The sequence below is a fragment of the Triticum urartu genome, unplaced genomic scaffold (genome assembly GCF_003073215.2).
Source record: "Triticum urartu cultivar G1812 unplaced genomic scaffold, Tu2.1 TuUngrouped_contig_502, whole genome shotgun sequence".
Taxonomy (NCBI): Eukaryota; Viridiplantae; Streptophyta; class Magnoliopsida; order Poales; family Poaceae; genus Triticum; species Triticum urartu.
The window spans coordinates 54,651-69,579 of NW_024115658.1; the positions used below are offsets into that span (position 1 = coordinate 54,651).

Here is a 14,929-nt window from a genome sequence, read left to right on the forward strand (position 1 = left end):
TCCGTCCTGGTTTACTCTTCCTATTTTGTAGTATCAAAATTTGACCATAGATTTAACTGACAAAATGTTAATGCATGTCACTAAGAACTATATCGTTGGATTCGTATTTGAACATAATTTCAAATGGTGTAATTTTTAGTGACATGCATTGGCATTTTCTTACATAAATATATGGTCAAAATTTTATACTAAATAAGAGGTAGTACAAAAGTGGGCTATAACGCCCCTCCACTATGTAGGCCAAAACACGTGCCAAATTCACTTGTGATGCATTTGGCATCAATGCTCCTCCATTGCTCACCTAGTGCCCCAATCTGGATCACCTACTTTGCTCCAGTGCCAAATTAACTCACGCAATGAAAAAACACTTGCGTGGGAGAGAGAGAGAGGACCGAGGCAATAAAAAACACTTGTTTGGGAGAGTGAGAGGCTGGTGTAGTTGGTTTGATTGATTTGTTTATACATGTGGGTCTGTGTGCATAGCGGTGACAACTCTCTCACATCGCGAGAGCGGTGCCAAAATCTTTTGATTTGACATCGATGCGTATTATGGCATCGGCCACATAGTGGAAGGCAACAAATGCCCAAGCTCTTCACATACTCCTAGCTAAATGAGAGGAAAGAGAAAGAGAGAGAGAGTGAAAAAATATCACTAGCCAGCCAACCCTATCATATGAGCGAATGATATTGGTACCTCTTGATGACACGGCAATCTTATATAGCCAGCTCCTCTAATATGTTCTCTTCTTTTGCACATAAAAAAAGACCCGAAAGTAAAAAATGTGCTGCACTATAACAATCTCATCGAATGCCTTGATCTCCATCTTACAGAAATTGATTTGATCGACTACCGAGGCAGCACATCTAAGATTAAATTGGCCAGGTTCTTTGTTCGGGAGGCAAGTGTGCTCAAGGTAATGGGGTTTGGCGTTCTCTGGCGCAACAATGAATGGTGTGCTGATCACCGCAAGCGTCTAAGCCTAAATGACAAAGTCTCCGCAGAAGCTGAATTTGTTTTTGAAACATCAAGTGGCCAGAGACTCGAAAACTTATTTGCCCATTAATGACTTGTCAGGGCGGTGTATTTTAGTTTGTATGATAATGTTGCATCCACCTAAAGTAACGAAAGTTCTTACGTAAACTTCCTAGTAATTCCCTCTTCGCAGGTGCAACATTACTTCTAACATTTGTAATATCAGTTTGAAACTTGTAATATTGCTGTGTCCTATTCCTGCGTTTTCAAAATCCTGCGAATCAAACAGGTCCTGAGTTGGTGATGATGTTGTGCCTGCCATCATTCACCAATAGCCGTCGGATCTAGATCTGACGCATACAAACCAAACTTCTCCAGTTTTGCAAAAATATACCCACACTTGTTCTTTATTTACAAATAACTCCTTTTATCTCACAATCAGCCTTATCTCCTCCCCACCACATCTAGAAGGCCATGGAAAAATCTGGCGTGATGGCCGCTGCCGGCGCCGTCCACCCCCCAATCTTGGTGTTCCGTGCAATGCACGGGCATCTACGCATGGGAAATTATGTCGAACACGGCTAGTTGTAAGCAGGCTAGGTCTACAGCCATGATGATAGTGACTGCAGACGGTGAGGCTGACTATGGTATGCCAAACACGGCGCCTATACTCAGGTGTCATCTCCGGCGTAGTGTCTTGTCACTTCACTGTGAGGAGCAACACGTAATAATTTGACCAACGGGTAGTACAGTGCTACTACATTGGTACTACTACTACTAGTAGTACTAGCACCACCGTCTGGATTTAGTAGTACTACCACGTCCATCTGGATTTCGTATTTGACTAGCAATATCTAGTAATGCATGTCACAAAAAATGTACTACTCCCTCTGTAAATAAATACATGGTGTATTGTTTTATTCCTATCGGCGAGGTAACTTAATGTCTTTTTGCTACTTAATAGGAATACATGCAATGAACTAACCACTACATGTGATGTTTGCTAGTCTCAAGTCATTGAAAGCATGCACGGGCACGGAGGGGGATACAGCTTCATTGACTTACTGCACCTGCCTTTGGGTGTATGACACATGGGCCCAACGGGTGGCTGGCCAACCAATCATACAGCCAAAGGCAGGTGTAGTAGAGGGGCTAGGAGTAGATGGCCAACACACACGTGAATTCAACGCAGTCTGCACTTCTCATATAAAGGCTCCCGCTAGTCCAATCTACGAAATCCTATGCACCTACGCACCCAAGGGCAAGAGTGATCACTCCAATTGCAAGATCGGTTGACTAGAAGCTAGACCCATGGAGGCGATGAGCGCAAGCATCAGCCGGCTGTGCCAGATGGTCCACGACGCCGGCCTGCGGCCCAGCACCGAGGAACGTTTCTAGATAGTGCTTGAGGCCACCAAGGCGAGGGGCCACTTGGACGACAGCTTCGTCTCCTTGTTCGACGAGGTCCTCGTCGGCTTCCTCGACAAGTTTACCGTCGTTAAGAAGCTCGCGGACGACCTTGACGTACGCCTCCAGCCCACGCGCCCAGGCTCTGCGATGCCTGCCACCCTCAACGGCCTCTATGGTGACAACCTCTTCGACGCACTGGTGGCCCTACGACTGCCTGCCGTCGCATCGGAGAATGTCCACCTCGTGGTCGCGCTCACCGCGCAGCGCCTGGCGCAGCAAGACACCATCGACATAATCACCCACGTCTATGCGCAAATCATCCACAAGGACTACTACATGCAAGAGAAGGACGATAGGACGCTGGCTTTCTTGGACCGCAGGGCAACCTTGGACGGCATTGTTGAGAAGCACATTGAGCTTGCCGCCAACGCCGCTGCTCCTCACACGTCGGTTGTGACCCGGTGCACTAGGACGTGAGGATGTCGTTGATGGATCCGTATGTATCTTTATCTTTCCGTCAAATCCATGTAGTAGTATATGGTACTACTAGTAATTATCTTACCTTTCGCATCAACTTCATAATTTTCCTACGTACTCCATGCATGAACCGCGCCAGAACCAAACTTCTCATTACTCTAGGGAAAATCGTTATTTCTATCTATCGGTCACCCCATGGAGCAGAACCAAATTTTACAAGTTACAAGTTCAAAAGGAAAAGCCTGCCGTGTTCACGTCGCACCTCCACACGTTTTGTCTGGTACGCCGCTCAAGGGGGAATGCGTGTTGTGTTGCATTTTCACTTACAAGTGGGACCGCAGTTGAGCAAACCGACTATCGGCAAACCCCCACCCCGCCCATCGCGCGATGGCTGAGAAAACAGGAGGGAGAAGAGATGGCTGTAGCTAGCACGGACTCCAAGAAAATTGGTGTCGGATGGGACTCATGTGGGTGGCATGTGCCGTACTGCTAGACATGAATGCTAGTTATGGCCCATGCCACCCCACTATATCGAGGTGCTGGTTATGTAGAACAAATTTCCTGGAGTCCGTGCTCAGCCCTCCTCTATCTCTCTTCTCAGCCAGCCAGCAGACGCGCGAAACCCATCGTCTGTTCGCTCATACTAGTTGACCAGTTGCGCCAAATGGCGCAGAGACCCGCGAAAGCCATGTTGTCGACGAAAATAGTTTCATTTTGCAAGAACATATGGCGTAGAGACTCGCTGAATCCATGTGCGCTTTGAATTTTTTTTCCATGATATAGTTGGTTTAGTTGTGGGCAAGGACATATGATAAGAAAATTTACCCCTTTAATAAAAAAAGAATGGAGACTATTGTCTATAATGAGATGTACACACACATTTTAATTTATCTCTGAGCCAAATGGCGTAAAGTCTGATTTGGTACCACGGGCACGTTGAAAATATTTGTATTTTTTCAATAACTTTATGTTTGAGCAAGCGCAAAGACCATGTAAAACCCAAAGTGTTTTCAAAATATTTGACTTGGATAGTAGAAGTAGTAGGTTTTAGCAGCTAGTTAGGGTAGCATGCATATTTTGTTATTTTATTCAGGCAACATAGAGCCAAATGGCGCAAGGTATATGACATACAACTTTACCACGTAGATGCGATGCAATATCTTCCCTGACTTAATTATGTTCAAACACATTAGGAGATCAAACCCATAATTGTTGTCACCTCCCTGAATTAAAACCCAAAACACCCAACATGGCCTTTCACAACAGGAAAAATTATTAGCACAAACAGAGTTCAGATGTTACATGTTACATAAGACTTTAGCTTGAGCAAGTGATATAGGTATATAAATTTCCTACTTTTAATCACAGCAGCAAACAAGAACCTTTAGGGCAAACTCCCTTAGGCTGTGTTCGGTTCACAGGGAATTGAAGAGGTTTGGCAGGGATTGAGGGGGGGATTAGATCTCCTACAAGTCAAATCCCCTCCAATCCCTGTGGGAAGAGGTGTAACCGAACAAAGCTTTATGCAGAGTTGTCCTCTCATCTGTTTCAAAATTCAACTTGTGCACACTGGCACTGAAACATTTTATCAATGCACAATAAAATATTGAACACACACAATAGTCTAATTGGGAATCCAAATGATTTACTTTCACACATCAGCATACACTAAAATCATAGAAAATTTATTCTTCCCGGAAATGAAAACTAACATCAACAAGTCACATGCTCCACCCGCCCTTTGGACTGCTCTTCTCCTCATGCCTCCTCTTCAATCACTCACCATATTAATAACACCTGAATAAGAAAAACCACTTATGAATTATACTGGCATGCAAAATATTGTATACTGTGAAGCATAGCAATGCCAATAAGTAAGATGTGCACTCTCATATATATAATAATGGTCTACTATAAACCCATATATTTTCTATCAAAAGTTTCTTTTTTGTGAACTATACTGTCTATAAAAGATGGTCAAATGGTTACAAACTGACATGTAAACAACAAACACAACCTATAGCCAGTAACCAATTAGCAAAGCCCTATTTTTTTGCAAGGCCAACATCACGGCAGCCATCACTCATGGCCTGCCTTGGAGGCACGACATGAAGGTTGCCAAAGGTCAGCGCTACTGTGGGTGTTTCTATTCACATCATCAATAGATTATGTATGCACCTAGGTAATTCCAAGTTTTCATTTAGATGTATCCTCTTCAAAGGATATGGGCTACACGGTAGCCTGGACAGGAAGCTGCAGCCTAAGACAACCTAAATCAGCAAATATAGAAATTACCCTGCAGTTCTAAAGATCTGAAATACAACCGCACAGACAAAATTTTGCTGCGAAAGAACCATACGTGTATATACAATAGCGTGTTGTTGATTCCACAAAGCAAATTTAACATCAACTAAGGTGATGCTTTCGTTGTGCATGAACTCATACACAATCATGTTCTTCTTGTCTTGCTGACTGTAAGCAGTGAATGTTACCAGGTTCCAATGATGTATTCCAGAAAGCAATGCTACCTAAAACAAGTAGACCTGCACAACAGACTTCATGTAAGCCAGCCAACTCATCAGGACAATGTCGGTAAGAAAAGAAATGCATGAGCATATGGTACATTATAATGCAACGATGCAATCATAGGATGATATGGCTGTTCAGTAGACCATTACAACAGACCACAAGAGGGGATGTGCAGATACAGAATGCAAAGGAAATTTCAAAAGGCAAACATCATGAACTGAAATTGCAGAAACATAAAAGAAGGATTGCTGCTAATCTAAGATAGTGAGGAAACAATTGTCACATTAATAGGTCATTGGATTTAGAAAAAACAGAATGGCCAAACATATCACGATCTTTTTCCACAACAGGACCAAGCCATACCATAAATGCAGAAACAAGTAAACACATGAGAAGGTGCACATAAATTTAACTACTTGGCATAAAATAAGACAAGTTCATCATCTAACAACAAGAGCCTACACTGGTATATAATTATAGAAGATATTATGTATGCAGATATGATAATATATAACCCTATTCAATTATTCCATTTGATGTGATGCTAAGAAGCACACATAGAGCTGTCTATTTCTTTTCTCAAAGAAAATAACACCAGGATTATTTTCAGTAAGAAGTGCACACGACAATCACGCCTCAGTTGACAAATAATAAAGGATTACTCATAAAATAAAATAAACGACTCAAAGGGCATTGCATATTTGTATTGTGAAAAAATCCACAGCTCCTTGAAAGAAGACCCTTCTACATAGTAACCAAGCAAGCTTACGAAGGTCTTGTGATTTAATTTGAAAAGCCTATTATGTGGAAGTAAAATCATTCTAATAACTCTATGGAGCTGCAAAGATATACTCCAAACAATGATGAGATACAGTGACAATTCTGGTACAGAGCATAATGTTCATGAGATACATACAGCGAAAATTGTGGTATGGGAATGGCCAATTAGGATCCCTGATCTTTAACATATACCTAATATCCAAACTTTCAACTATCATGGACTGATGCATATGTGTATGTAGTTAGCTGCACATATAGTATATTCCTTCATTTGAAAACACTTGTCCTTTTAACCTCTCAAGTTTTAGTTAATTAATCAGTCACATATAATTGTCAGTATATATACATACATGCATGGATCGATCCATGCTTGCATGCATTACGCAGATAGAAGTACGTGAACATACTCTAGGACATGGCATCGTGCTTGCTTCTGTCAGGAGGGACGATTCCCGGAGCAGTCGAGCAGCTACAGCAAGCTCCTCTGTCGTCGCTTTCACATCCTCCATGTACACTTATGTCAAGAACAAAAGGCACAAATCATAAGCTTCTTAACTAACATTTGGCATCTCGTACTGCTAGTGCTAAGAAAACACACCTGAAAGCTATCGTACTCCCCTGAGCACTCCTCCTTGTGCATTTACAAACAGCTAGTGTTCGCATCTCCAATCTCAAAGGAAAATCGAGATAATTAGAGAGAGAGAGAGAGAGAGAGATTTTGTAGGGGACTCACACGCACACTTAGGTGTCAAGAATTTCTATGAATTGGACATAAAACATTTATATATTTGCGCAGTATGGCATAAAAAGGACACTGAATAGAACAAGAACATGTGTTTTTCTTACAGTTTGCAACGCTCATTATGCACTATAAAAACAGTGTGCAAGCCATTGACCATAGCAACAGCAGCTACTTGAATTTTTATCTTAGTAAATGAAATATAGTGAATTGAATGAAGTGAAGCCCTCGGCTAGATCAACAAACCATTTTGTAAAGAAAATGTAAAGGAAGATACCTAAAAAACATGGCTTGAACTGAACAATGTGCATTTACTCAAGCTGAAGATAGTTGCATAGTAACCAAACACTGGACTACTAATCCTTGTTCGACTTTTCCTTATCAGTTGTCCTTAAAATGGTTGCTTCACCATATAAAACTATTAAGTTTTCATTATCTTCACAACTATATCTATCTTCTGCATTTGTTGACTTACAGACAATAAAAGATTAAGAGGGGAAAAAATCAACAAAGCATGGGAAAAACTCACAAAATTATGCAAACACGTCTTTAGATTTAACAAGGGATGTAGGTTTGGATTAATTAAGGACATGAACAGTCACCACGTTGTTGAAAGATCTAAAGAAAATAATTGCTGAGAAAATGAAATGCTTCCAGGATTTCATACAGAACTGTTTGCTAGTGCTATGTGGGTCGTGATGCTCACATAGGCATGTTTATCGCTTTGGGATAAGAAGTGTATTCAGCCCAGGGAAATATTTTGGCAAGGATATTGATCTGCAAATTTGAGGTAGAAAAATGTTTATTTTCCTAGGTACTGCCTCGCAAGTGGTCTACAATTCAGTGAATAAAGAAATGTAGATCAAACATGAGATCCTAATGACAGACACCACGAATTATATTGAACGAAATAACATTCTATTCTTGGTTGAAATTAGCAAGGAAGTAGTACGTACCTTAGAAAGGTCTCCTCGGCCTGAGGGCACACAAGTAAGGTGGCCCCTGAAAAAGAGGAGTTCATGCTCCATGCATCCGTCCAGTATCTCCGTCTAGTATCCTTTATTTGTTGTTTACTATTTTGTCCCCATACTTGTACATGGTATTCAATCATAGCTTGTCATGTAGCTTGCAGTTGGATTTGATGACGCGTGTTTAGGGAGACCCTACCGACAGACACCACCTATTATATTGAGAAATGTCAGGATTCTTTTTAGAATCATGTAACCATGGATGTTCTACTGATGCAATCAACAATGCCACAAAATAAATAGTGAAATCGTCTGATGCAATTATTAAAAACCTGCAAGTTAATTATCAATTGGTCATGGCTATGGCATAAAAAACATACCCCAATGTAAGATTGAATTCACCATTGTGAGAGAGAGAGAAAACATTCTGCATGCTATTACACAATGGGAAAGGTAACATCACTAATGCTCACCGAGTACGTGTGTTGTAGTAAACCGTGTGATTGGATCTGGATCCAGCGTCTGTCGAACAAAGTCTTTAGCAGGCTCAGATACTCCAGGCCTTGGGTCTCTTTTGAAATCTACCATAGAGCACATAATTGCTTGTGCTACTCCCTGTTCAGAATCTGCACAACATCACAACAATTTGTAAGGTGATTTATAATTTCTTCACAACATATATTCTGTCCAATCAAGGAAAGTAAGTACCTTCCAAAAATGTTTGCACACCACAAAGAAGTATGTAAAGTATAACTCCTACAATCCAGACATCAATTTCAGGGCCACACTTGTGCTTTAATACCTCTGGGAGCATGTAGTATGGACTGGCTACAATTTTAGTAAACCGCTCACCTGCACACAGAAGCCTTCATCTGTGAGAAGAATTTATGCAAACACATGCTGTGCGACTTGTTCTACTGATCAAAGAGAAGCAGCAAAAGAGGAGAAAATTCAGCAACCTGCAAGCTGAAGATGACCAGAAACGGATACCACATGGACGCCTCTTCCGCCACGCACTGCTTCCCTCTTTCTCAGCCAGATTCGGGTGTCCACTGTTCATCCACCATTGTTTCTCCCATCATCCCTGTTGCCGGCTCCATTTTATGCTCTGCTGCACGGCCTTGTCATTTTGTCAAACGCATAGTACAGAAACTAAATATCATGTAGAAGCATATATAGATTCAAAGCAAAACTAACCTTGGATTGGAAATCCCGAAGGAGGAAGTATGGAAGGCACCTGACTGAAGTGGCCCGTGGGCATCGGCGGTGTTGGCTCTGTCTTCCCCATCTTCCTCGCCGTGGATCACTCAGCTAGCTCCAAAGAAGAGGAGATGGTGAGAAGAGAAGGGAAGGAGGAGGGGGCGCATTGGTGGTCGAGAGCAGGAGAGGAGGAGAGATGTGAATGGATGAATGACTAATGTCGGCCGATGACCATCTCCCATCCGCCGCTGCACCTCCCTCTCCTCTTTCCTCTCTCCTTCTCCTGCCTCTCCTTCCTTCTCTGTTCTCTCTCCGTCATATTCCTTCTCTCCTTCAAGGACATGTCCATGGCCCCGTCATCCATGAGGTAACCATGGCATGGTGGAGCAGAGGCACCGCGTGACGCGAGAGAAGAGGGAGTCAAGGGCGCAGATCTGGTCGACGGAGTGGCGGGTGCAATAGCCGACCCGAGGACCTTGCCAGGCGCTGGATCTCGGCGGCGGCAAATCTCCTGGTGCTGTGGCTGGTGATGAGGGAGGAGGGAGATGGTGCGACGGTGTGGCGAGGGAGTGAGGAGGAGGGAGGGGTGTGGCGGCTGGAGACTGGGGGCTAGGGTTCACGCCCACGCCCAACCACAGGCCCGCACGTCGCCAGTGCGGCACACGAGGAGCCAATTGGCACCGGTGAAAGGCTCACCCAGCCAATAGACATCTGAAACGAGCCCACCCGTCACTGGGCATTCAAAGCACTACGCGGTGAAAACAATTGATTACCAGCTAGTGAAAATCTGACAGCTGAAACGACCTAGTTGACCAGATCTAACGGCCACGAATAGCCCATCATGAGGGACAGCCATGGGAGCGAGTTGGCTAGCCTCTGTATAGTTTTAAATGCGGTCCCACATGTCAGTGAAAACGCAAGAGGACCCATTGAACCTGCACATCTTTCACCTCGATGTGCTGGTGATGGAAAAAAAATCCAATAAAGATCTTCGGTGGCCGCTTTTGGAGTTACTCAAGAGTAGTAAGATTCTATTTACAGTTTAACCCAAGATGCACATCACGTGGCTTCACCTACCACTCTATTTTCTTGCATGACACGACCTGGATGCTGGATGTCCCACGTGTCGGCAAAAGGAGGAAGAACTCGACCAAATCTTCGGTTGTGCTCTCGGATTAGACTAGTTGTGCTAACTTAAAATTTTATTGTGTAGAATGGATGCAAGTTTTGGTATTGGGAAGAAGAGTACAACGATATATTGATAGAGCACAATTTAGTAGATGTTCTAGCACTTTTAGCTAGCATAGAGGCTTAGAGATGAGACTAGTTCACTTGTTGATAGAATAGAGGCTAGACACGTCTACTTCTTTACACTCGAAGAAAAAAGAAGCACGTAGGATCGAGCCTCCACAGATCAACAATGAATGTATCGAGAAGGCACTAATCCAACTTACAGGAGCAGTTATGGAAGTTGGATATCTTCTGAAATGTATTCTTGTGGTTCTTGTTTTCTACTCAAAAATTTGGTGATGTATTTCCATGTACCAAAAAAACAATGATGAAAAAAGATATGTGTTTGCAAAGAAAAATGTACACGGCCGGGATGCATCCGCGCGTTCGGCGCGTGGCCACCGCATCCGAGAAATGGCCCGGACACGACCCCATTGCCCTACCCAAACGAACAGAATCTGGGAAAAACGGAGGTACGTTTAAGGTCGTGCGTTGGAGTTGGCCTTACAAGTGGGACCGCTGTTGAGGAAACCGACTATCGGCAAACCCCCACCTCGCCCGCCGCGCGATGGCTGAGTTGGAGAAACGACGAGGTTGAAGAGATTGCTCTAGCACGAACTCCAACAAATATGGTGTTAGATGGAAGTCGTGCTGGTGGCGTGTGACGTACTCCTGGACGTGAATGCTTGTTCTGGCCCATGCCACCCTACTACTCCTACTACTTATAGTAGTAGTACCGAGGATTCGAGGTGCTGGTTACGTACAGTGAACACATTAACATATGGCCCACCTCACACTATGGCCAAATTTCCCGGAGTCTGTGCTAGGTTAAAAAGTGTTCTTTGTGAGGATGGGTGGCTGGTCTCAAGTTTAAAACTTGTTGTATTACGTACGTAGACGTAGAGATAGTGCAGCATGTGAAGCTAGTACAAATAGTGTACTATTGTTGATTGGCCTCATCCGATAACCTATTGCAATGCACATACAATTATGTATTCGGAAAATATTTTTTTGCCTCGTCGCAGCACCCACTCAGAGAAGCGACTCGAAAGCCATTCATAAATTTAGTAAATTTATCACAGGAATATCATTTTATTACATACAACAGTTCATCAACCCACAACGACAATGAGGATACATTATAAATACTAAAGTTTTCATCACACAACAAATAACAAGCAATGAAATGAACTTCAACTCAACCAATCCTCGGCGTTGGAAATGCTTGCTTTGAACCACAAGTGATTCTATGGGAATGGCCAGCTACTGTCAATCTCGAGACCAACGCAGGACTGATCATCCAGGCTGAAGCGACCTACTATATCACGACCATGGTAGGGAACCACCGCAATATCCGACGTATAGATATAGTTGCTTCTCATAAATGGTAGTAATGTTGTGTCAACAGCAGTTGGATCACCTTTCACCATCATTGGATAGTTTTGTCCAAGGAAGAGCGAGTTTGCTCCAAGACTATCAATACGGTACCAGGGAGAAGGTGTTGGCGCTAGCACAGTAGTATCCATCCCGAATACCATACAACGGGTGTTGGAATAGGTCCGGAGAGTGCGACCATGGGATACAACACCTACTTCCTTAGTAGTAATGTAGGATCGAAAGTATGTCTAGAGGGGGGTGATTAGACTACTTGACCAAATAAAAGCTTAACCTTTTCCCAATTTTTAGTTCTTGGCAGATTTTAGCTAATTTAGGACAAGTCAAGCAATCATCACATAATTCAAGCAAGCATGCAAAGAGTATATAGGCAGCGGAAAGTAAAGCATGCAACTTGCAAGAATGTAAAGGGAAGGGTTTGGAGATTTCGAACGCAATTGGAGACACGGATGTTTTTCCCGTGGTTCGGATAGGTGGTACTATCCAACATCCACGTTGATGGAGACTTTAACCCACGAAGGGTAACGGTTGCGCGAGTCCACACAGGGCTCCACCCAAGGGTAACGGTTGCGCGAGTCCACACAGGGCTCCACCCACAAAGGGTCCACGAAGAAGCAACCTTGTCTATCCCACCATGGCCAACGCCCACGAAGGACTTGCCTCACTAGCGGTAGATCTTCACGAAGTAGGCGATCTCCTTGCCCTTACAAACTCCTTGTTCAACTCCACAATCTTGTCGGAGGCTCCCAAGTGACACCTAGCAATCTAGGAGACACCACTCTCCAAGAAGTAACAAATGGTGTGTAGGTAATGAACTCCTTGCTCTTGTGCTTCAAATGATAGTCTCCCCAACACTCAACTCTCTCTCATAGGATTTGGATTTGGTGGAAAGAAGATTTGAGTGGAAAGCAACTTGGGAAGGCTAGAATCAAGATTCATATGTAGGAATGGAATGTCTTGGTCTCAACACATGAGTAGGTGGTTCTCTCTCAGAACATATGAGTTAGGAATGATGTGTGTGTTCTGATGGCTCTCTCTACGAATGAGAAGGAGGTGGAGGGTATATATAGCCTCCACACAAAATCCAACCGTTACACACATTTTACCAATCTCGGTGGGACCCGAATCATAAACTCGGTCGACCGAAAGTAGAACCTAGTGACCGTTAGAGATTTTCGGTGGAACTTGACAATGCAACTCGGTAGGACCGATTGGTTGGTTTGGGCATAACGTAATCTCGGTGAGACCGATTACACAAACTTCGGTGAGACCGAATTGGTAATAGCTAACCAGAGAAGTTTGGTCAGGCAAACTCGGTGGGACCGATTTGCTCTTTCGTGAGACCGAGTGGAACTCGGTGAGACCGAAAGTTACAAAGGGGAACCACTGAGTTTACATTGCAATCTCGGTGGGACCGATTCGCTCTTTCGGTGGGACCGAAAAGTACGAAAGGGAAACAGAGAGTTTGCAACCCATCTCGTGAGACCGAGATCCTTATCGGTAGACCGATTGCTAGGGTTTGGCAGTGGCTAATGACAAGTGAAACTCGGTGGCGCCGGATAGGAAGAATCGGTAGGACCGAGTTTGGCTTAGGGTTTAGGTCATAATGTGGATATGGGAAAGTGGTTGAGGATTTTGGAGCATATCACTAAGCACATGAAGCAAGAGGCTCATTAAGCAACACCTCATCCCTCCTTAATAGTATTGGCTTTTCCTAAAGACTCAATGTGATCTTGGATCACTAAAATATAAAATGAAGAGTCTTGAGCTTTTGAGCTTGAGCCAATCCTTTGTCCTTAGCATTTTGAGGGTTCCACTTTCACATCCATGCCATGCCAATCATTGAGCTTTCCTGAAATAATTATCTTGGAATAGTATTAGCTCAATGAGCTATATGTTGTTATGAATTACCAAAACCACCTAGGGATAGTTGCACTTTCAATCTCCCCCTTTTTGGTAATTGATGACAACATATAGATCAAAGCTTCGACAAATGATAATAAGCATGAAATATATCGTCGCTTTGAGAAGTATGTGATAAGTAAGAGCTCCCCCTAAATTTGTGCATGTTTAAAATTTGCTTTGGACTGCAAATGCACAAAGAGTTAGAGTCATGGGTTACTCTTCCATGTCACATACATCTTGGTGGAGCGCTCAAAATGATAAGAATGAAATACATGCACTCATCACCAAGAATAGTGAATGATCACATAAGATAGGATAAGATAATAGCATTAAGCAAGCATTAAGTGTAGCTTATGATCAAACACATGATCATCAATGTCTCACAAATAATGACGTAGTATCAAGCACTCAAAAGCAAAAAAGGTTCGAAAAACTACCAAATAAAGCAAGAGAGAAAAGCAACACTCTCTCTCTCGAAGCCTATGATCTATACATCTTCTCCCCCTTTGGCAACAAATTACCAAAAAGTTCCTAGAAAATGCATAGCACTAGATCGACGCTCAGGCTTGATCTTCAGGTAGTGGTGGAGTCCGGATCACTCCAAGGACGAAGGCTTCTGTAGATGCTGAAGTAGTCGCTGGAGTTGGAGCTGAAGTAGACGCTGGAGCTGAGGCTGTAGCTGGTGCTGAAGTGGTGGCTCTGGTGTCAGCAACTGGCACGGCAGACGACCTCAGGCCTCGTGGCACTCTAGAAAAAGCATGAGTCGTGGTCCTGCCTCTCATCTCATTCATGTCCTCCTGGAGCTGCTCCACTGCAGACTGAACTTCCGTTACCTTGACATCCAAGTCATAGAACTTCTGTTCCATGATTCTCTCTAGGCTCTGCTGGTTCTTAGTGAGGGTGGCCAGACTTTGCTCAATTCTCAGCGTGGATGCAATCAAGTAACCGAGCTGCTCTTGTTTGGTCTTCAAGAAGTACTCAGATGCCTCCTCTTGAGTAGGCATCTTGGCAGCTTTCTCCTTCCTCGCCTTCTCCTTCTTTGCAAATGCTTGAGCAGATGATGGCTCGTTCTCAGTCATCACAACTTCATTGTCCTCGAAATCTGGACAGGTGGGCAGGTGTTCCTTATCCAACAAATATACGCCCGTGCCCATCTTGGAGTTGATGAGCTCCTGAATCTGAGGGGCATATCCACAACTCCTCTTCTGATCTGCCGCAGTCCTCTTAATTGTTTCCACTATGAGGCTCATGACTTTGAATTTTTGAGGCACGTCAAAGACATGAAGCAAATTGATCGCGTGACCTCTGATCATCTTGTGATCT

General features: G+C 43.5%; 1 long non-coding RNA gene across 9 annotated transcripts; it reads right to left on the reverse strand.

Moving 5' to 3' along the window:
• Positions 1–4,366: 4,366 nt before the first annotated feature.
• Positions 4,367–9,732, reverse strand: LOC125528659. 9 transcript variants are annotated; one of them, XR_007292444.1, is made up of 10 exons: positions 9,074–9,725; positions 8,836–8,987; positions 8,585–8,728; positions 8,350–8,502; positions 7,865–8,088; positions 7,615–7,685; positions 6,768–6,832; positions 6,577–6,683; positions 5,220–5,403; positions 4,367–4,657 (listed from the first exon to the last, which is right to left on the reverse strand). It is a non-coding gene; the product is annotated as an uncharacterized LOC125528659 (long non-coding RNA). The 9 variants fall into 9 exon arrangements; XR_007292441.1 differs by having other exon boundaries at positions 6,768–6,839; XR_007292445.1 differs by having other exon boundaries at positions 6,768–7,685; positions 8,679–8,728; positions 9,074–9,732.
• Between the last annotated feature and the right edge of the window lie 5,197 nt (positions 9,733–14,929).